At 42.9% G+C, this 23,129-nt stretch overlaps 1 non-coding gene across 1 annotated transcript; it reads left to right on the forward strand.

Annotated features, from left to right (window-relative positions):
- Positions 1-20,007: 20,007 nt before the first annotated feature.
- On the forward strand, positions 20,008-20,089 carry TRNAL-UAG (transfer RNA leucine (anticodon UAG)). Its single transcript has one exon. It is a non-coding gene; the product is annotated as a tRNA-Leu (tRNA).
- Positions 20,090-23,129: the final 3,040 nt, after the last annotated feature.

Genomic DNA, 23,129 nt, shown 5'->3' on the forward strand with positions numbered 1-23,129 from the left:
AGAGACGACGACGTTTCGGTCCGTCCTGGACCATTCTCAAGTCGATTCTCACAATCGACTTGAGAATGGTCCAGGACGGACCGAAACGTCGTCGTCTCTTCAATTTCTAGTGTGTGGTCTGGTCATCATACTTCAGCCACGTTATTGTGACTCATCGCCTGCATATGGATATAAATGCTTTTCTGGAGACAGTGTGCTCCTCAACACTCGTAACACACTGAGGAGGCATCTCACACTTCAGCTACAGCAAGGAGGAATAAAACAATACTCAGTCATCCACAACTCCATCCTGAATCGTCAGGACATGAAAAAAGCACCAAAAAAACAAAGACATTCTCTCACCATTGAGTGTAAGAGGCTATAAGAGCCATCTACATTCTTACCCCTATTGATGACCAGGCCACACACTAGAAAGTGAAGGGACGACGACGTTTCAGTATGTAGGGCATACGTAAATCTGTGTATCTATGTATTTACGTATGTAGGTTAGCTTAGCATTTTAAAAGCACCGAATCACCTTCTGTGGTTGAGTGTTCAATAAACCCTTGAACTATATGTTTAACACTTCTCTAACCCTGTCCATGGAGGACAGAAGAAAATGTATATATGCTGGTTAGCATTGTAAATGTGTGGCCACGTCTGTGGTAGAAAAAAAAAAGTCCGTCCTGGACCATTCTCAAGTCGATTGTGGTTATTCTCATTCTCAAGTTATTCATTAACACTCAATGGAACTTGACATTGGAGAGGAGAGGAGAGGGGGGGGGGTGTTTGGGAGTGGGAAGGGTGGTCGTGGGGAGGGGGGAAAGGCACCCGGGCACCACCGGGTACCCCTTCTAGTGTACTATAAGAGAGAATGTCCAAAATTGAAGGCCAGGTGCTTGGGGCTAGTCTTACCCAAATTTTTAGGAGAAATGCTCCGCGTTATGTGATGACATATGTAAGCTTGGTTGCCTAATTCAAGTACTTTAATATAAGCTGTATGCCAACACCTTATATAGCGATTTAACATGATGTCTGAAAATGTAAACTGGGATGAAGTGTGTTGAAGTTACTCCCGCCAGTAACCCTTGCATCTTCATAATTTAATTTATCTATGAATGGAAATGTCTGTCTGAGGTTGGAGGGGAAGGGTTAGGGACAAAGGGAAATGGGGGGAGATGGGAGGGAAAAAGAGAGGAAAGGAAGGGGAAATGGAAGAGGAGAAAAACGAAGGGGGGAGAGATAGAGATAACTAGAGAGAGAGAGACCCGGGCAACGCCGATACCCCGCCTAGTATATAATTGTATCTAATCCATCTACTAACGTACTCCATCAATAGTATCAATCTATAAATATATACGGCCGTGCAAGAGGCAACACCTTCGCTATACCCAACAGTCTAAGAGGATGGAAACATCCGTTGAGAGGTAAGGTAATTATGAGGGGAAAGCAGGTTGTTGATGTTGTTTAAGATTCAGCTACTGGGAACAAGTTGCAAGTAGCACGGGCTATGGTGAGCCCGTAACTTACCTGGCACAGGAGCGGGGCAAGTAGCACGGGCTATGGTGAGCCCGTAACTTACCTGGCACAGGAGCGGGGCAAGTAGCACGGGCTATGGTGAGCCCGTAACTTACCTGGCACAGGAGCGGGGCAAGTAGCACGGGCTATGGTGAGCCCCTAACTTACCTGGCACAGGAGCGGGGCAAGTAGCACGGGCTATGGTGAGCCCGTAACTTACCTGGCACAGGAGCGGGGCAAGTAGCACGGGCTATGGTGAGCCCGTAACTTACCTGGCACAGGAGCGGGGCAAGTAGCACGGGCTATGGTGAGCCCGTAACTTACCTGGCACAGGAGCGGGGCAAGTAGCACGGGCTATGGTGAGCCCGTAACTTACCTGGCACAGGAGCGGGGCAAGTAGCACGGGCTATGGTGAGCCCGTAACTTACCTGGCACAGGAGCGGGGCAAGTAGCACGGGCTATGGTGAGCCCGTAACTTACCTGGCACAGGAGCGGGGCAAGTAGCACGGGCTATGGTGAGCCCGTAACTTACCTGACACAGGAGCGGGGCAAGTAGCACGGGCTATGGTGAGCCCGTAACTTACCTGACACAGGAGCGGGGCAAGTAGCACGGGCTATGGTGAGCCCGTAACTTACCTGGCACAGGAGCGGGGCAAGTAGCACGGGCTATGATGAGCACGTAGTGGACTAACCCTGGCACAGGAGCAGTGTTCACACAGAAGGTATTTGGCTGGTCCGTATATATTTTACAATATAAAAACGCTTATTTCCTCCCTTAAATTCCTATTGGGGGTGTTGTAGCAGCCCGTCCTCCTAAGGTCTCCCAACGCCAAGAAAACGATTAATTAAAAGTGTCCTCTCCTAACCTACCATCAGAGGACCCAAAACAGAAAACGGAACAGTACGTTACTTTCGCGAGCCGCTTCCGTTCTCTAGTACGTCAATTTTTTGGCCTTATGTTACGCATACGGGCGAAATACGACGTTCTTGGTAGGAGGAGAGGTTGGTGCTATGGCGGTATGTTCTCCCGCAGGATGAGTGGCCCAGCCTCTTAAACTCGCCCCTCGGGGCAAAAATGAATAAATTACGTTCAATACATCTTGCTCCCTTAATATAAAAAAGTGCCAAACGCCTCTCACAGTACTGCTCCCTCGCGCACCAACACCATTTCTGACTCTCGCATCATCATAAAAATTAACAAGAGTTATAGAGTTCGTTTGGGCTGGCGACCAGAAGATATCTTCGCTTCAACAACTCATAATAATTGGCTAATTACTCAAGTTTCATGCACTATGCCTTTAGCTCATTCACCTTCATCATTAGCAGCAGGAGACGTGATACACATTGCTACAGATAACGGTAAGCAAATTGTGACTATATTAATAGTAATATTACAAATAGTAATAATGCAATAATATTAATAATTGATAATTGAAGCAATGTTATCAGTATAGATATGAACATCATCATCCCTCATCCTTCGCCTGTTATCTTACACACAGAGATAACACTAACGTGATACATCAAATGATTAAGGCAGTGTCTGGGATGCTTCCGGACACAGGTTCGAATCCTCGTCACGGCCCTTGTGGATTTGTTCATTTGCCTGTCACCTGTTCTTACCTGAAGACTCTTCGCGGGTTGGTCTTGTCTCCTGTGTTGCTGCTTCTCTCTCTCTCTCTCTCTCTCTCTCTCTCTCTCTCTCTCTCTCTCTCTCTCTCTCTCTCTCTCTCTCTCTCTCTCTCTCTCTCTCTCTCTCTCTCTCTCTCTCTCTCTCTTTCGCCTTAGTTACATGATTCTTATCTTCCTATTTACACCCTCTTCCCGGTCTCCTCCCTCCCTTCCTCTCACCGTCTCCCTCTCCCTCTCTATCCCCCTGTCTTCCTCTCCTCTTCTACCCCTCTTACCAGTCGCCTTCTCCTATACCCTCTTCCTTCTCTACCACTTCTTCCCTCTCCTGTGCTTTTCTTCTACGATTTCTTCTCCTCCTAGCCTCTTTATCCCCCTCCCTCTACTCCTCTTCCATCTTTTCCTCTTTCTTCTCTTCCTCGTCTTACCTATGCTTTGCTTCTTCCTTCTCAGCCCCCTTCTTTCCTCCTCCATCCCACAATCCCCCTCCCTCTGCTCCCCCCCCTCCTTCCCTCTCCCCCCCTCCCAGCAAGCAAGTTCGCCTAAGAGTTCATTAACCCCAAATATTTGGATTCGAAGCCTATTTCTTCATTTCCGTATTACTGCCAATTAACTGCGTGTTTTTGGTCCCCATTTCCACCCATTCACTATTTCCTCTGCGTGTGTTATTGTCGTGTTAATGAACGGCATCACCAGGTCATTGATCACCCTCCCCCCTCCCCCCCCCCTCTCTCGTTCCCTTTCCATAGAGCACCCATTTCCCTCCCTTCTCCATCCCTTTGCTCTCTCTCTCTCTCTCTCTCCTATTCCCCCATTCCACACCAGTTGGACACTCACCCATTCCTTTCCTACATCCCTTCTCGTAGTATCATATCCTATGGAGAAAATTTATGTCAAGAATTTGACATCAATTTTCGTGACTTCCTGTTGCATTTATACGTTATTCTTCTATTATTCGCCGGTTTCTATCTTCGTGTTTGCAGTTTACTCTCTTTCGTAAACTAGTTTTTCTGTGTATATATTTTTTTGTATTTTTTTTTTTTTGGGGGGGGGGTTCCTTTGGTGGTGGGTGGTGGTGGAGGAGGTTGTGCAGGCGCACGGGGTGAGTGACCGCTCTGCCTGGCACTCCTGATTGTTTCCCTCTCATTCTTCCTCTCTCTTACGCCATGTTGCTCTCTCCTTCCGTGTGGTCGACACTTCCTTCCGTGTGGTCGACACGTTCTTCCGTGGGGTCGACACCTTCTTCCGTGTGGTCGACACTTCCTTCCGTGTGGTCGACACTTCCTTCCGTGTGGTCGACACCTTCTTCCGTGGGGTCGACACCTTCTTCCGTGTGGTCGACACTTCCTTCCGTGTGGTCGACACTTCCTTCCGTGTGGTCGACACGTTCTTCCGTGGGGTCGACATCATCTTCCGTGTGGTCGACACCTTCCGTGTGGTCGACACCTTCTTCCGTGTGGTCGACACCTTCTTCCGTGTGGTCGACACCTTCCGTGTGGTCGACACCTTCTTCCGTGTGGTCGACACCTTCTTCCGTGTGGTCGACACTTCCTTCCGTGGGGTCGACACCTTCTTCCGTGGGGTCGACATCTTCTTCCGTGTGGTCGACACCTCCTTCCGTGTGGTCGACATCTTCTTCCGTGTGGTCGACACCTCCTTCCGTGTGGTCGACACCTTCTTCCGTGTGGTCGACACCTTCCGTGTGGTCGACACGACCTTCCTGGGGCTCGACACCTCCTTCCGTCTGACCTACACCTCCTTCTGGGAGGCCTACAGCCTCCGCTACACCCACACTGGCGCCTTTATACTTGGCGTTGTTTCCATGGCATCATCTCAGATTATTTCTTTCAGGTTGGGATCAACGGGCCGCGTCTCCCTCAGCCTCAGTCTGTTTCTCTAGACCGTTATCTTCCTCTCTCCGTTCCTATGAGCTCGTCTGACCTACTTCATCTGAGCTTTGCCGTTTCTCATTCTCTGCTCTATCTCTCTCTCTCTCCCTCTCTCTCCCTCTCTCTCCCTCTCTCTCCCTCTCTCTCTCTCTCTCTCTCTCTCTCTCTCTCTCTCTCTCTCGCTCTCTTACCTGTCTCTCTGCCTAACCTCTTGGATTGGACGGTAGTGCGACGGTCTCGCCTCATGCAGGATGGCGTTCAATCCCCGACTGTCCAAGTACTTGGGCACCATTCCTTTCTCCCCCTCCCCTCCCGTCCCAAACCCCTTCTAAGTGATATATGTTATCACTTAATGTTTTCTCCTGATAGATTCCTTTTCCTACCTCCCACCTTTCTCTCTCTCTCGTCTGGCCCTCTGGCTGCCCCTCCGACGTTCCCCCTCTGGCTGGTTCCACCCGATTATCGAGTAATTAAGAAGATTGAGATGAGTTGTGGTAGTCATTCACTAAGATGAGAGAAGCATGAGGTGAACGACGCCTTTAAGTTGATAGCGGCTGATCCTCCTTTAATTGGAGTGATTTAATTAAGCACGTATAGAGCCAATTGAAGAGAGAGAGAGAGAGAGAGAGAGAGAGAGAGAGAGAGAGATTCTTGTTTGGAGGTCGAAGCACAGGAGATGGGTCGATCAAAATGTGTATAGTAGTGTGAGAATCATATATATATGTTACCTGTTCTTCTAAATCACATTCAACGTGTGGATTTTGTTTTCTATTCTGATTAAATGGTGTGTGTGGTCCTCTGAGCGGCCCAGCTGTGTGCTGCTTAGTTCAGTAATACATAGAAAGCTCCCCTTTGCCTTCTATAATTGGTCCCCATCGTCTCTTTCTATAATCGATTCCCAACGTCCTTCTCTATAGCTGTAGCCCCCTCCCCTCTCCTTTGTCCTTTTCTATAACTGGCCCCATCATCGTCCTCTATAACCGGTCCTCCTCTTGATGTCCTCTTTAGCTGCCCTCATTGTCCTTTTGAATCTGACTGCAATCGGGGTCCACCCTGCTCCCCCCTCCCCTCCCCTCACTATCCACCGTCCACCACATCTATCTTTATACTTCCTTCTCACCTTCCCTTCCATCATCTTTCTATAGTGATATAGAAGCACTAGTTTCTATACTAGTTTCTTCACTCTACTTTGCTCTGATGAAGGCGAATTAGCCGAAAACGCGTTAAGCATACTCTATTTTTCACGTGTGGTTTTTCTGCATGTGTAATATATATATATATATATATATATATATATATATATATATATATATATATATATATATATATATATATATATATATATATATATATATATATATGCGGAAAATCCACAAAGAAATATGAAATGAGGTGAACGTTTCGGCTTTGTTAAAGCCTTTGTCAACACCAGACTGACTTTGAGTCAGTCTGGTGTTGACAAAGGCTTTAACAAAGCCGAAACGTTCACCTCATTTCATATTTCTTTGTGGATTTTTCCGCATAAAATGATCAGTGTTTTGTGATCGTCAATTGCATATATATATATATATATATATATATATATATATATATATATATATGTATATATATATATATATATATATATATATATATATATATATATATATATATATATAATATGTATGTATGTGTATAAAGTATATGTGGAAACTGGCCAGAATTGCATTTCACCTTTGTAAATGCACATTAATGACACTATGTAAAAGACACATCGAACACTTTATGTAGGGCATACGTAAATCTGTATATCTATGTATTTATGTATGTAGGTTAGATCAGCATTTTAAAAGCACTACAATCATCTTCTGTGGTTGATTGTTCAGTAACTTCCTGAACTATATGTTTAACAAATCTCTAACCCTGTCCATGGAGGACAGAAGAAAATGTATATATATTCTGGTTAGCATTGTAAATGTCTGGCCACGTCTGTGGTAGAAAATAATAATAACCAAACAAATTTCCCCTTCCCGTGTCCCTCCTATCCGTCCCTCTTTATCTACCCATTATCTACCCATCTTTATCTACCCATTTCCGAGGTTCCCTTATCTATCCACCAAATCTGAATCCGTGGAAGCAGTTCCCCGACGCTCTTAATTCCTATCTTTTTCTCCTATCCCACTTGGGGTATCGCTCCCTCTTACATCCTGATTGGGTACACACCACCCTATCTTTACTAAGTCTCACCCCCCCCCTATCTTTACTAGTTGTCACCTTCGCCTTCTCTAGATACCCAATTCATTTGTAATAGATAAACCCTCCCTTAATCTTTATTGATATTATCTGTCGTTCCTATTAGGTGTGTACATGCATTAACTTTCCCACACACACACACACACAGCGCTTCTCTCTCTCCCACAGGGGGGCCCCCTTCCCACACAGCTCTTCCGTCTCCCACAGGCCCCCTTCCCACACAGCTCTTCCCTTTCCCACAGGGGGGGGGGGCACCCTTCCAACACAGCGCTTCTCCCTCTCCCACACAAATTTTCCGTCTTCCACAGGACCCCCTTCCCACAAAGCTCTTCCGTCTCCCACAGGGGGTGCCCCCTTCCCCCACGGCTCTTCCCTCTCTTCCACAGGGGGTGCCCCCTTCCCACACCGCGCTTCCCTCTCTCCCACAGCGCCCTCTCCCAGGCTGGGCCCCCTCGTCATCCCTGGAGCGAGCCTCAGAGGTAAATGAACGGCCCCAAGGTTCATCTCTGACTGGTACGCCACCCCTGGCTTTTTTTTTTTTTTTGGTCTAGCACTTGGCTTTATCCTGTGTTGTTTGTGTTACCCTGTTATCCTGTTCTTGCTTATCCCGGGTTTCTCTTCGTTCTCTATCCTGCTCTCGTTTATCCCGGTCTTGTCTTCATTTATCTTTGTGACTGCTTTGTCTCCATTTTATTTTTTTTGCTTGCTTATCCGTTTCTGTATTTTGAGTTTGTTTATCCACTTATCGGGTTTATTATTGTTTTATCCTACTTTCTTTACCATTATTCTTGTATTTGTATTATTCTTTCTTTTCTTATCACATACTTTATTTGTTACGTATTTTTCAATCTTCTAATCACATACTTTATTTGTTACGTATTTTTCAATCTTCTAATCACATACTTTTCATCTCCTTATCAGGTATTTGTATGCAATGTCACATGGTTGAAAATTGAGCTCCCCCCCCCCCAACCCCCCTCCTGGAAATAAGAGAATTGACGACTTTTCTGTACGTTCTAAACCGAATGGTGTAATGAAAGACTGACCTGTTGTTGTTGTTGTTAAAGATTCGCTGCCCAATACAAAAACTCCTAAGCAGCACGGGCTATGGTGAACCCGTAGTTCTGAGGATTGACCGTTCTGGACCGATAACGGGGTCCAGTACGGTCCGAAATGTCAATTCTTAAATTTTTTTTTATTTGTGGGTTTGGTGGTAATTTTTTGTTATCATACATATATTTTTTTCCTTCTTTTCTAACATATATTTTTCTGTGATTTTTTCTCTTCATTTGATCTGACACATTACCATATTTATTGTTGCATCATTATTTACCTATTTAGTATGGATTAGTCTTCCTCTGTTTAGTATATTATCTTCGTTAATATCGGCCTTTGTTTTCGTTAATGGTAGCATTTATCTTCGTTAATCCCTGCGTTCGTGTTGACTTCGTTAATCCCCTGCGTTCGTGTTGACTTCGTTAATCCCCTGCGTTCATGTTGACTTCGTTAATCCCCTGCGTTCGTGTTGACTTCGTTAATCCACTGAGTTCGTGTTGACTTCGTTAATCCCCTGCGTTCGTGCTGACTTCGTTAATCTTCTGCGTTTGTGTTGACTTCGTTAATCCTCTGAGTTTGTGTTGACTTCGTTAATCCCCTGCGTTTGTCTTACCTCAGTTAGTCCCAGCGTTTATCTTTTCCCTCGTTCATCCCATCGTTTGTCTTGTTATCGTTAATCTCGACGTCTGTCTTTTTTCAGCTAATCCAGGCGTTTTTCTTTTTCTCGTTCATCCCGACGTTTGTCTTCGTTAATCCAGACATTTGTCTTTATTAATCCCGGTGTTTACCTTCGTTAATCTCGGTGTTTGTCTTGTCCTGAACCAAAAACAAGAACTTTTCTTTTTCTGCAAGAAGTGCAACTAGCCTGATGTTGCCAAGATCAGGCTCCTGCAACCACCACCACCGGCTCACAGAAACCCAGACTCCAACTAATACACCCCACAGTAGTCAATCCAGCCAACACACTGACAACCCTACACAACACATAAACCAAACTAACGACCCACACCATATGCCAACCCATGGTGGACTGCCCACCGAACTTTCCATCCCCCCCCCTCTCATTCCCAAACCCCATCCTCTTCCAACATTTCAACCCCTCATCCCTCTTCCTCTCCCCCTCCCCCCATCCTTTTCCAAGCTCTTTGGAAATCAAAACCAATCCACAGCTCGACCAGCGGCATCCGTAGCAACAGCAGAAACGACACTGACAACAACGTTTCGAACCTGTCTGATCATTAGTGTGGGGTAACCTCAACTCCACCGGCTCACGACAAAAATTTAGGAAGAAAAAACAAGAGCGAGCGCAGGCAGCAACAGCACCAGCAGCTGTACCAGCCGTCAACGAGGACCTTGAAGTCACCTTTTACGAACCCGACGACGAAGAATAAGACGGAGAAAAGAGACGCCCCTGCTGTGGCCTCTGCATCGACGAGCACGAGGAATTCATCGGTAACAGCCAGACCAGACGACAGCTGGCCCTACAATGCAACCAGATCATCGCCAACAAGAACCCCGACAAATTCCCTCGTCAATGTTCGTCCACGCCTGCTCCATGCACGTCAACGTGGACCTCTGCGTCCCTAAAAAAAGGAGTACTTCGACCCGGAGTTCAACGAAAGCTGCCCTGACTGACAACTCCAATTCACTGCCGAAAGCGATGATCCAGAAGTCCCCATCGGTGCGGTGGGGACTATTCTGACTTCGGTCATGTTCTCCGACCATCAGAACACAGGCAACAGAACGACAGAACGTGAGCCACCTCAAACGGGAAGACTCCTGCGCCATGCCAGAAACAGCATCTCACCTACACCAGCACGGCAGCTAATCGCCACTCCACAAGCCTCCTGCTGCAGAAAGAGAACTCGACATAAAGACCAATAATAGCAACAAGCTCCACCGCAAGACCAAAACATCCAGGCTCACCATAGCCCGTGCTACTTGCCCCGCTTCTGTGCCAGGTAAGTCCACTACGGGTTCACCATAGCCCGTGCTACTTGGAACTTATGTTCCGAGTAGCTGAATCTAAAACAACAACAACCAAAACATCATGCCATCCCATGGTGGACCGGCCACCGAACTTTCAAGCCTCCTCGTTCCCCATCCAAATCCTCTTCGAGGATTTCCAATTCCTCATCCTTCTTCCTCTCCCCCCCCCCAGGCCTTTTCCAAGCCTTTTGGACATCAATCCTAAAAATCCACGGTTTGATTTCCTTTCCTCAATCCCACGTTTGACTTACCTTCGTTAATCTTACCTATGGCTTCCCATCTTTGATCCCAGCTTTTGTGTAACCTGTATAAATCACAACGTTTACCATAGCTTCGTTAATCCATGCCATGCCATCATTAATCCCACCGTTTACTTTCCCTTCGTAAAGGCAAGCTGTTGCTTAACAGTTGGGTTCTGTAAGAGAGCCATTTGTATTCTCTTTACATAAAAGCCCCAGGTGTGGGTGGAATTCAATCCAAAATCGTAAAGGAATTGCCCGATAAACTGTGTCGACAACTGGAACTGCTATTCAGAAAATCCCCAGACCAAGAAAAAATCACTACCCAAGATTGGAAATATGCAAATGTAACGCCTATCTTCAAGAAGGGCAGAAAAACTACAGGAAAACCTACAGAACCATCCGGTAGGATCTAAATCCTTGTATCAGTTTGGATATTAGGATGTTACAGTGACCTCACATTCCTCGCGCTGGCGTACGACATATTGTAATTTATTTTCCCTATTTTAGGGTAGTTTAGGTAACGTTGGGTTAGATTACGTTAGGTTAGGTTAGGTTATAGTCGTAAATGCGTAGACGGGTACATACGTTTTTCATGTCTTAGATCCTACTCGTCCAATCATCCTGGACTCCACAAATCCACAAGGGCTGTGACGAGGATTCGAACCTGCGTCCGAGAGCATCCCAGACGCTGCCTTAATCGACTGAGCTACGACATGGTCAAAAGGAGTCTCATCTCAACAGTCTCACAGAGAGAAAGTTAAAAATATCGTCCACCGTTTTACAGTGGACAAAAAGCATCACAGAACATGCCTTTGTATCAAAATAGTTCCTGCGTAACGAACCAACCCAGCATCCTACCAGTCATCTAGCATCCTCTCGATTATCCAACATCCTACTTGTCAAGCAGTATCTTACCAGTCACCTATAATCCTACCTGTCACCCAGCGTCCTACCAGTCATTCAACATTATGGAAGCGACCCACTATCCAGCCTGTCATCCCCCCCCCCCCCATCACAATCCCCCACCTGTCACTCATCCTTCGACAGTTCATCTCGTGTACTGACAGTCTCTGAGGCCGCTCCCAGTCAGTAAGTTCCTATACCTATTACGTGGAAGCCGCAGTCATAAAATATGACAGTCATACAGTAACTTTACCTCTCCAGTCCCTCGAAATCCCATTCACTTAAACTACAACAAATATAATCGCGGCTGCTTTTGTCAAAAGTTAAAACGTTTAATGTCTCCAACATCTGTAGCTCACATGTTTGGCAACATGTGTAGCAGACGAGGTTATACAGATTTCACTAAAAAAAAATTATCTTCGGCAACATTTACAGCGCCTACAACATTTGCCACATACGCACCATTCTCAACATTAGTAAACATTGCTGCATCAGTAACATTGGTAATATCTGCAAGTCGCTCAGGACACACACGCCAGTGTTTAACAACATCTGTACACGGCAACGATCATGTTAAATTATGAAAATGCAAATATTGTAATGTTTACTGTAATAAATATTGTAATATTTACACTGAAGCTACATGGCAAGGGGAATGTAACATATTGTCAAGTTATTTGTTTAAATGATTTCTTATGTTTATATATTTTTTATTTTTGTATTTCTTATCTTTTTTATTGTTTATATATATATATATATATATATATATATATATATATATATATATATATATATATATATATATATATATATATATAATATAAAGTATCTAGGTTAACATACTATTTAGTGTCTCTAATTATTATATATTTACATTGTATTTGCATTAATTAAGAATATCAAGGTTCACCTCACCCAAACTCTCTATAAATTAGTATTGTATTAATATATATTCCTTATTATTCTATATTAAAATCGCATTACGTCATGTATCATTACGTCTTACAGGTAACACATTACATGTTATACCATTATATATCATTATATATCTAGTAAGAATGATCACTTTTATTTGTCGTGCACATGCTGTTAAGCATACACTATTGTTAAACCATTATTTGTGTTATATTATTAATCTTAGAGACAAGTTAGTAAGATATACGACTATCCGGCTCATTAAGTGCTGCCTGTCATGGCATTCTTCCAGATGTCTACTAGAGAGAGAGAGAGAGAGAGAGAGAGAGAGAGAGAGAGAGAGAGAGAGAGAGAGAGAGAGAGAGAGAGAGAGAGAGAGAGAGAGAGAGAGTAGCAAGCTGCATTGTCACTTTCCCCAATGTACTGAAGTATTAAGTGTATTTCTCCGAAATATTGATTTTATATATTATGATTATTAATTCTGACTGGGGAAAAAGACGTCACGAGGAATCACTACACAGCCTTCAACGTGCGATCATGACTTCTCTGTCTGTCTGTATGTCTGTCTGTCTGTCTCTCTCTGTCTCTCTCTCTCTCTCTCTCTCTCTCTCTCTCTCTCTCTCTCTCTCTCTCTCTCTCTCTCTCTCTCTCTCTCTCTCTCTCTCTTTCTCTCTCTTTCTCTCTTTCTCTCTTTCTCTCTTTCTCTCTCTCTCTCTCTCTCTCTCTCTCTCTCTCTCTCTCTCTCTCTCTCTCTCTCTCTCTCTCTCTCTCTCTCTCTCTCTCTCTCTCTCTCTATACACCCAACCAATGTATAGAAAACGTGGATATATTCGCGCGCCGCTCTTGCCACAGCACGGTGTCATTGGAGGGGGAACCATAACGTACAAATCGAGAGGCATAAAACGAAAGGACGGGGGTTGGTAAGCGAGGTGTGTGGTGTCTGGGATGAGTCAGCGAGGAAGGCCGCCGCCATGCAGGGAACGAACGACAAGACGAGGTTATTTATAGAGCGAGCGTGACGCAGCGAGTCTGGCGGTGTTTACCCTGGCCACGGTCGGCGGGAGACCTCTGTGTGTGTCTGGCATTGTAAGACCTCCAGTGTGGTGCAGGTCGGGCAGGACCTGCACCACACTGGTCCATGTTGACCTCACACTGCTGCCCTTTCTACACACACGCATATATACATGCGCCTCAGAGATACTTCGTGCCTGGGGTAAAAGTGCTGCTAGTTTTTTTGAAGGCGCTGGGTTCTAAGCTCATTGAAACAACTAGAGACCCCTAGGGCCACCAGTTTCCTCTTTGAGCGCGTTAGTGTGGGGGATCCAGAGAGGAAATGCTCACTGCATCCATGGTTCCTGCCCGCCATCTGAGCAGCTGGAGGAGCTATACAGCTTGTGACAAGTAGTCTTGTACCCTGCATGTAACCAATGTTGTAACCCTTTTTTGTGTAATATATATATATATATATATATATATATATATATATATATATATATATATATATATATATATATATATATATACATAAAGTTAAACAAAAACGCAACAGGAAGAACATAGAAACAGTATTAGAGGGGACCTAAAAATCCCCTCTAATGCGTTATGTGTGTTTTCCTACGAGGCTAAGGGTCCCCCTTTCCAGCCAGAGGTGGTACTCAATATATATTATATATATATATATATATATATATAACATAATATTTAAATTATATACGTACTAAATGGGATATACGGTGGAGCCCGGGTCGACCCGCGCTTAAAGAATTATGTATTAGCCATAAGACCTAACATTGATGTATAACGATTTACTGTAAATATATAGCTCTTGAAATAGAACATTCTCTGTAAATAGCTGACATTGTAGTTATAAGGTGTGAAGGATAGATGAAATTGTTTAAGTAATAATCTTAGAGATCTGATAAAGACCTTTTGTGCCCCCTGTAATGCTTTTTGCGCTACCGCTCACAAGATGAGCGGTATGGAGATGTATGTATGTATGAGATGTATGGGGATGTATGTATGTATGAGATGTATGGAGTGCACAATAAACTAGCCGCCTCCGGCGGCAACAATCAATCAGTGTCTGTCTCTGTATTTCTGTACGTCTGTTTCTCTATCTTTCCATGTCTGTCTCAGTCTTTCATTCTCTATTCCCGTCTCTCCTCCTCTACCGTTATTCTCTGTCACCTTTTTTCTCTCTTTCTGTAAGCTGTAATGCATTGGGTGTCACTTTGTTAAAAAATTCTTGGATATTTAGAACTTTTTTTCTATTATTTTTACAGACAGTGCAGAATGCCTGACATTATAGTAAGAACAAAAAGCAGGAACAAAATGTCCAGATGATGATATTGCAAGATTCGTCATGCATTATCAGCAATTACTGGGAAAAATTGAGTGAAGCTACCCCCCCCCCAAGCCTCGCACACTCAGACGGACAATATATATATATATATATATATATATATATATATATATATATATATATATATATATATATATATATATATATATATATATATAAAGCCCTTAGCCCTCCGAGACTAAGGGTCCCCTTCTTCCAGCCAGAAGGGGTACTCCCTCCCTTTATATATATATATATATATATATATATATATATATATATATATATATATATATATATATATATATATATATATATATATATTATTAAATATGACCGAAAAAGTAAGATTAATAATTCTAACACGAATTTTCTCAATCTTTCGTACATTTCTTTTCACTGTTGGAGGTAAATCAAAAATCAATTCTCCAAAATTCATTTTTATTTCTAGTCTGACGCGACACGAGCGCGTTTCGTAAAACTTATTACATTTTCAAAGACTTTAGTTTACAAATACACAACTGAATAGAACTTACGCATCTCCGATTTTATATCTACATTTGAGAGAGGTGGATGGGGTGAGGTGGCATTAATAGGGTATTAATTTCATCAACACAAGACAGAACAAGAGGTGGTATTAATAGGGTATTAATTTCATCAACACAAGACAGAACACGAAACAATGGGTATTGAATAGAAGTGATTGTAGAAAGCCTATTGGTCCATATTTCTTGATGCTTCTATATTGGAGCGGAGTCTTGAGGTGGGTAGAATATAGTTGTGCATTAATTGGCTGTTGATTGCTGGTGTTGACTTCTTGATGTGTAGTGCCTCGCAAACGTCAAGCCGCCTGCTATCGCTGTATCTATCGATGATTTCTGTGTTGTTTACTAGGATTTCTCTGGCGATGGTTTGGTTGTGGGAAGAGGTTATATGTTCCTTAATGGAGCCCTGTTGCTTATGCATCGTTAAACGCCTAGAAAGAGATGTTGTTGTCTTGCCTATATACTGGGTTTTTTGGAGCTTACAGTCCCCAAGAGGGCATTTGAAGGCATAGACGACGTTAGTCTCTTTTAAAGCGTTCTGGTTTGTGTCTGGAGAGTTTCTCATGAGTAGGCTGGCCGTTTTTCTGGTTTTATAGTAAATCGTCAGTTGTATCCTCTGATTTTTGTCTGTAGGGATAACGTTTCTATTAACAATATCTTTCAGGGCCCTTTCCTCCGTTTTATGAGCTGTGGAAAAGAAGTTCCTGTAAAATAGTCTAATAGGGGGTATAGGTGTTGTGTTATAGGTGTTAACACAACACCTATACCCCCTATTAGACTATTTTACAGGAACTTCTTTTCCACAGCTCATAAAACGGAGGAAAGGGCCCTGAAAGATATTGTTAATAGAAACGTTATCCCTACAGACAAAAATCAGAGGATACAACTGACGATTTACTATAAAACCAGAAAAACGGCCAGCCTACTCATGAGAAACTCTCCAGACACAAACCAGAACGCTTTAAAAGAGACTAACGTCGTCTATGCCTTCAAATGCCCTCTTGGGGACTGTAAGCTCCAAAAAACCCAGTATATAGGCAAGACAACAACATCTCTTTCTAGGCGTTTAACGATGCATAAGCAACAGGGCTCCATTAAGGAACATATAACCTCTTCCCACAACCAAACCATCGCCAGAGAAATCCTAGTAAACAACACAGAAATCATCGATAGATACAGCGATAGCAGGCGGCTTGACGTTTGCGAGGCACTACACATCAAGAAGTCAACACCAGTAATCAACAGCCAATTAATGCACAACTATATTCTACCCACCTCAAGACTCCGCTCCAATATAGAAGCATCAAGAAATATGGACCAATAGGCTTTCTACAATCACTTCTATTCAATACCCATTGTTTCGTGTTCTGTCTTGTGTTGATGAAATTAATACCCTATTAATACCACCTCTTGTTCTGTCTTGTGTTGATGAAATTAATACCCTATTAATGCCACCTCACCCCATCCACCTCTCTCAAATGTAGATATAAAATCGGAGATGCGTAAGTTCTATTCAGTTGTGTATTTGTAAACTAAAGTCTTTGAAAATGTAATAAGTTTTACGAAACGCGCTCGTGTCGCGTCAGACTAGAAATAAAAATGAATTTTGGAGAATTGATTTTTGATTTACCTCCAACAGTGAAAAGAAATGTACGAAAGATTGAGAAAATTCGTGTTAGAATTATTAATCTTACTTTTTCGGTCATATTTAATAATATATGTCTACAGGAAAGACTGCTACCAAAATATACTAATATATATATATATATATATATATATATATATATATATATATATATATATATATATATATATATGTCGTACCTAATAGCCAGAACGCCCTTCTCAGCCTACTATTCAAGGCCCGATTTGCCTAATAAGCCAAGTTTTCATGAATTAATGTTTTTTCGTCTACCTAACCTACCTAACCTAACCTAACCTAGCTTTTTTTGGCTACCTAACCTAACCTTACCTATAAATATAGGTTAGGTTAGGTTAGGTAGGGTTGGTTAGGTTCGGGCACATATCTACGTTAATTTTAACTCCAATAAAAAAAAATTGACCTCATACATAGAGAAAAGGGTTGCTTTATCATTTCATAAGAAAAAAATTATAGTAAATATATTAATTCAGGAAAACTTGGCTTATTAGGCAAATCGGGCCTTGAATAGTAGGCTGAGAATTGAGTTCTGGCTACTAGGTACGACATATATATATATATATATATATATATATATATATATATATATATATATATATATATATATATATATCCATTTTGTGCATCTGTTCATGTCTCTCACTGCATCTGACTGTATTCATCTCATCTCAACTCTCTTATCTGTCAGGATAAGGATTTGGGATGGCACGGGGGGAAAGAAATGGTGCCCAACTACATGGACGGTCGGGGATTGAACGCCGACCTGCATGAAGCGAGACCGTCGCTCTACCATTCAGCCCAAGTGGTTTGAAGGGGGCATCTTTTTACTGATGTTCGTCAGTGCATTAGGACCGTGACTGTATGTGTGTGTGTGTGTGTGTGTGTGTGTGTGTGTGTGTACTCACCTATTTGTGCTTGCGGGGGTTGAGATCTGATTCTTTGGTCCCGCCTCTCAACCGTCAATCAACAGGTGTATAGATTCCTGAGCCTATTGGGCTCTATCATATCTACATATGAAACTGTGTATGGAGTCAGCCTCCACCACATCACTTCCTAATGCATTACATTTGTCAACCATTCTGACACTAAAAAAGTTCTTTCTAATATCTCTGTGGCTCATTTGGGCACTCAGTTTCCACCTGTGTCCCTTAGTGCGTGTGCCCCTTGTGTTAAATAGCATGTTCTTATCTACCCTATCAATTCCTTTGAGAATCTTGTATGTGGTGATCATGTCCCCCCTAATTCTTCTGTCTTCCAGCGACGTGAGGTTTAATTCCCCGTTGTCTCTCCTCGTAGCTCATACCTCTCATTTCGGGTACTAGTCTGGTGGTAAAACTTTGAACCTTCTTCAGTTTAGTCTTATCCTTGACTAGATATGGACTCCATGCTGGAGCTGCATACTCCAGGATTGGTCTGTCATATGTGATATACAAAGTTCTAAATGATTCCTTACACAAGTTTCTAAATGCCGTTCTTATGTTGGCCAATCTGGCGTATGCCGCTGATGTTATCCTCTTGATATGGGCTTCAGGGGACAGGTCTAGCGTGATATCAACCCCCAAGTCGTTCTCTCTGACTCTTGAAGAATTTCATCTCCCAAATGATACTTTGTATCTGGTATCCTGCTCCAGTCATCTATCTTCATTACATTGCATTTGCTTGGGTTAAACTCTAACAACCATTTGTTCTACCATTCCTGCAGCTTGTCCAGGTCTTCTTGAAGTCTCAAGCTGTCCTCCTCTGTCTTAATCCTTCTCATAATTTTGGCGTCGTCAACAAACATTGAGAGGAATGAGTCTATACCCTCTGGGAGATCATTTACGTAGATCAGAAACAGGATAGGCCAGAGTACAGAGCCCTGTGGGACTCCACTGGTGACTTCACGCCAATCTGAGATCTCGCCCCTCACTGTAACTCTCTGCTTCCTATTGGTTAGGTACTCCCTTATCCACTGGAGCGCCCTACCAGTTACTCCTGCCTGTTTCTCCAGCTTATGCATCAGCCTTTTATGTGGTACTGAGTTTTTTTATTATTATTATTTTCTACCACAGATGTGACCACACATTAACAATGCTAAACAGCATATATACATTTTCTTCTGTCCTCCATGGACAGGGTTAGAGATTTGTTAAACATACTGAGTCAAAGGCTTTCCGACAATCCAAAAAATGCAGTCCGCCTATCCTTGTCCTTCTTGCTTAATCTTTGTCACCTGATCGTAGAATTCTATTAAGCTTGTAAGGCAAGATTTACCCTCCCTGAACCCATGTTGGCGATATGTCACGAAGTCCCTTCGCTCCAGATGTGTTACTAGGTGTTTTCTCACAATCTTCTCCATCACTTTGCATGAGATACAAGTTAAGGACACTGGCCTGTAGTTCAGTGTCTCTTGTCTGTCACCTTTTTTGTATATTGGGACCACATTCGCCGTCTTTCATATTTCTGGTAGGTCTCCCGTTTCCAGTGACTTACTATACACTTCTAGCCTTGTGTGTGTGTGTGTGTGTGTGTGTGTGTGTGTGTGTGTGTGTGTGCGTGTGTGTGTGTGTGTGTGTGTGTGTGTGTGTGTGTGTGTGTGTGTGTGTGTGTGTGTGTGTGTGTGAATATGGCAATAATCGCATTCTAAAATAGATTTTTTTTTTAATATATTTAATGAAGTGTTTAAGATTGGATATAGTGCCACATATAATCATTTTCTTGCCCTCTTCTTAACCTGCAATAATACAATATTGCCTTTTCCACCGGGCTACCAGTTACTGTTGATGTATTTATTGCCTTTCTTGCCCTCCAACACACCCATATTGACATCCAAATTGCCGTAGTTTTTCTTATTCTTTTTATCACTTTTATGTTTAGAATGGTATTAATCTGTTACATATTTCTTCGTCAATACTTACGTTCTGGTGTTCGATACAATGTCTATTACCAGCGCGTCGACACCTGATATTAAAGGTAACAACTGGTATTAGTTTAATTGATAAGACTGAGCGAGTGTTAAGTGTTACATGAGCGATGATATATGGTCCTTGTTCGTTCTGACGCATCGTTAGTAGTGTAAAGGGTGACACTTAGGCCAGTTACATGAGTTATTTTCTACATTGTACCCGTGGGTAGCGTGGCCGAGTGGTCTAAGGCGCTGGATTTAGGCTCCAGTCTCTCAGGAGGCGTGGGTTCGAATCCCACCGCTGCCAGAAGTAAGTTTTAGCAGTAAAATAGGTACCTGGGTGTTTGTCAGCTGTCACGGGCTGCTTCCTGGGGGTGGAGACCTGGTCGAGGACCGGGCCGCGGGGACACTAAAGCCCCGAAATCATCTCAAGATAACCTCAAGATAGTGCACTCGATTTATAACTAATTGGGCCTTTGTTCAATTCTCATGTAGGACGGAGACGTTTGGGCACCATAACCCCCTGACGAGTTTATTTGTGTTGTATTTACTGCAACCGCCTGAGCGTGGTTATAATCAATGAAACGCCATGAATGGTTTTCACCTTTGCGAGAACCTAAACGTAGTTGAACTGATCAGACTGAGTTGTTTACACAGCTTGGGAATGCTCTCCCACCGCCGGTATGACGCTGTTGTTGTTGTTTAAGATTCGCTACCTGGAACACAAAGTTTCAAGTAGCACGGACTATGGTGAGCCCACAGGGTATGACTCCTCACACCCCGACTCCCCCTCATCGTCCTCAGGTGTACACCTTCAACTTATACTTGCTGAATTTCTAAGGAAGAACTCTATCAATAATTTTCCACTGTAATTTTCTAACACTGTGTCTTAATAATTACAAACTTCCCCAACTTACAGGGGCCAAGTTGTTACCCGGACTACCTGTTCACTCTCTGAAACCATTCACAGATTAACCAGATAGAAACCACCCATTTTTAAATGGACCAACTGTATATTTTCCAAAACAGTTCCTCTAATAATCCATGTTAAGATAGAGCTAAATCTAAGTGCTGAACTGACAGTGATTGGTTGAAATGACCAGCCAGGCCTCTTGACAAGTGGCTCTGGTAAACAAGGAGGTCTCTCTCTAGAGGATACCTTGTCATTGTTAATGGCAAGATATCGTGTTATTGGATTCAACTGCCAATCCCAGTTGGATCTTTAATACCCACTTTAATATATACCTTTAACATATTATAAGTATACCTTTAATTCCCACATTATAATCAGCATTCTCGGGGAATGCTGATTATAATGAAATAAATGGGCTGATTTCTAACACATTAGAGACACTGTTAGAGCATATTTACTAACACTTTACCTCTGTGTTCTCCTAACTGTAAATAGGTAATTGGGAGTTAGACGTGTGTTGTGTGGGTGCATCCTGGGAATGGTCGCTAGTTGGTCTATTTGGACCACGATAAGTCTATTAGGCTTTCTGTCCCCAACAACGGAAAACCAAACTAAAATGTAAAATATACTTTAAAAGGTAAAGACAAAATTTATAATTATTGTGTGCAGAGGTAAGGACAGAGGCTGAGGTGAGCCAAGGGTCAATAATTCGACGAGGAAGCAAGAATAGTTTAAACAAAAATGATCTCAAACTCTCTCCTTTCACCTAATTCACATCATTGTAATGCAGTCGACCACAGCATTACAATTACAGTGCTTTAAGTGACATTAAAAAGAGCCGTAATTTTTTACGTTTCTCGAACCACATTTAGCCATAAATTGGTTCGTAGTATGCTTAGGGCTCAACATATCTGGGTTTGGAAACATTTCACGCGCGTCAGGTCGTGTAAACCGGACTGTTGAGAGACCTTCTGTAGCCTGGTACTTGAAAGACATCTGTGTGTACTCACCTAATTCTGCTTGCGGGGGTTGTGCTCTGGCTCTTTGGTCCCGGGATCACAAAACTAATTTTGTAATTCCAAAATATTAAATATTTTGTGATACTTGATCTCGGCATAAAAGCTTTAAACCTCACCTTTTTTTCCCCGAGTCATTATCGAAATAGTTATTCTGACCTTCTCAGGGTTTCGAAAAAAAATTTCTTACCTTGAAGTTTTCTTACTGCCGACGGAAGTCAATATTTTCTTAGCCATGACCCGGGTAGAGTAGCATCTGAGGTTGGAGAAAACATTATGCAAACAAATTGCCAGACTTATATTTTGCAAACAAGTTAGGAAAACACTATTTGTCAAATATTGATACTGTTCTTAAAAGATTTCCCCATTTTGCACCCGCAAGATAACGCAAGCTTTTAAGGGTTGATAAATGTTAATCTTCTTGTTTGAGGAGCTGTTCACTTGAGACAGTTAAGCAAGTCCCAGCTGTGTCTGGGTACAAGTGACAGGATGAACAACCCAGCGGGTTTTCTTCCTATTGGGGAGTGTTGTACATTCTGCTATGGCGGTATGTTCACTCACAAGATGAGTGGCGCTGCCCAATAAACTCGCCCCTCGGGGCAAAATTTAAATTTAAGAATGATATACCGGGAACGTTTTCGCCAAATCTCAGACGAGCAGCATTTGTTTTGTCCGGTCAAAAGTACGGATGATGACCTCCCCCCCCCCTCGCAAAATAGCAAATTGCAAATGCAAAAAAAAATTGTCAGAGTGGCCCCGGATTCCCTTCCAGCTCACATTCAGGTAAATATACTTACACTTTGCTTGTAAACACACACACACACTTCCAGACAAGCACACTTACTACACTTTCAGGTAAGCAGCACCTGCAAGTGTAAGCACCTTATACTGGCACGTAAATAGCGAAGTTACGTGTCATATTGGCACGGAGAATCAAGGGCACGTCAGATGTTGATGCAGTAAGAGAAGTGAGCTCCACACCATATATGCACACGTACGCGCAGGCACACACGCACGCGCTCATCACACACACACGCACGCACACACGCACACACACACGCTATCAATGAACAATAATGCATATTTCGGTAAGATCTTTTTTTATAAATTTTGTCTAAATATTTTTGTAGGAGTACTGCGAGCGGTGCCAAAAATTATGGTGTGGGGGTCTGAATGTGACCCTGGCACGTGGTTCTCTTTTGAGTTGTGGCAATCCAGAGCAGGCTATGTTCCTCCCGGACCCCAGACCGTTCTCTGTGCCAATTTGGGTGAGCCTGGCCTCCAACATTGGACAGACATACATTCTCTCTCATAGTATTGATGTACACATTTTGGTCTATATTTGAACATTCATGTACAGTTTCCGTTGATATATCCATGTACACCTCTCGGAATATATATATATATATATATATATA

Source organism: Procambarus clarkii, chromosome 40 (assembly GCF_040958095.1).
Source record: "Procambarus clarkii isolate CNS0578487 chromosome 40, FALCON_Pclarkii_2.0, whole genome shotgun sequence".
NCBI classification, from domain to species: domain Eukaryota; kingdom Metazoa; phylum Arthropoda; class Malacostraca; order Decapoda; family Cambaridae; genus Procambarus; species Procambarus clarkii.